At 43.6% G+C, this 1,101-nt stretch overlaps 1 non-coding gene across 1 annotated transcript; it reads right to left on the bottom strand.

Moving 5' to 3' along the window:
* Nucleotides 1-541: 541 nt before the first annotated feature.
* Nucleotides 542-648, bottom strand: LOC141682032 (small nucleolar RNA R71). Its single transcript, XR_012559437.1, has one exon. It is a non-coding gene; the product is annotated as a small nucleolar RNA R71 (small nucleolar RNA).
* Between the last annotated feature and the right edge of the window lie 453 nt (nucleotides 649-1,101).

Raw genomic sequence — 1,101 nt, 5'->3', positions numbered from 1 at the left:
GTTTTCGCCCTAACATGTTTTTGGCGCCACTGCCGGGGACTCGGTGTTAATTTTTAGTTTATGTGCTTGTCATCAGTGGTCGTTAAAGTTCACTGACTCGGATTCTTTTACTTTCAAGGTTTATTTGTTTGTGTTTCAGGTACTCATTACAATGGGAGATCCAGCAGCATGAACGAAAGCCTTGATGGATTTTTCTCAACCCAAGATCAATGACATTCAATCTAGCATTGTCCGGCCAGCTATCACAGCTAATACCTTTGAGATCAAGCCTGGCATAATTCAATGGGTACAGACTTCAGTCCAGTTTGGGGGTTTTCCAACGGAAGATCCCAATACACACATTAGGGATTTCATTGAAATATGCGACACCTTCAAGTTCAACGGTGTTTCTGAAGATGCTGTGAAGCTGAGACTGTTCCCATTCTCTCTGAAGGACAAGGCTAAGAGCTGGTTACACTCTCTACCAGCTGGTTCGATTACTACTTGGGAAGATCTTGCTCAGAAGTTTCTTACTAAATTCTTCCCTATGGCGAAGACAGCTGCACTCAGGAATGCTATTACTCAATTTGCGCAGCAAACGGGAGAATCGCTAAGTGAAGCTTGGGAGCGCTACAAGGAGATGCTTAGGAAGTGTCCTCATCATGGAATTCCTGATTGGATGATCATCACTTATTTTTACAATGGGTTGGGAGCACAGTCCAGACCCATGCTTGATGCAGCATCAGGCGGAGCATTATGGACAAAGAGCTATAAGGAAGCTTATAATCTAATTGAACTGATGGTTGCTAATGAATATCAGTATCCAACCCAGAGATATCCACAGGGCAAGGTAGCAGGAGTTCTTGAAGTGGATACAGCTACGGCTATCACTGCTCAACTAAAGGCATTGTCTATGAAGATCGATTCTCTGGCTAACTATGGTGTTAAGCAGATAATTAGTGTTTGTGAGCTGTGTGCAGGTCCGCATGCGACAGAACAATGCGCTATATCTAGCGACTCAGCTCAGTTTGTGAGCAACTTTCAGAGATTGCAACAACCAGTTCCAGACACTTATCATCCTGATAACTGGAATCATCCTAACTTCAACTGGAGCAACAATCA

Source organism: Apium graveolens, chromosome 8 (genome assembly GCF_009905375.1).
Source record: "Apium graveolens cultivar Ventura chromosome 8, ASM990537v1, whole genome shotgun sequence".
In the NCBI taxonomy this organism is placed as follows: Eukaryota; Viridiplantae; Streptophyta; class Magnoliopsida; order Apiales; family Apiaceae; genus Apium; species Apium graveolens.
The sequence above is the reverse complement of the archived record's forward strand: the minus strand, read 5'-3'. Positions and strand labels throughout refer to the sequence as shown.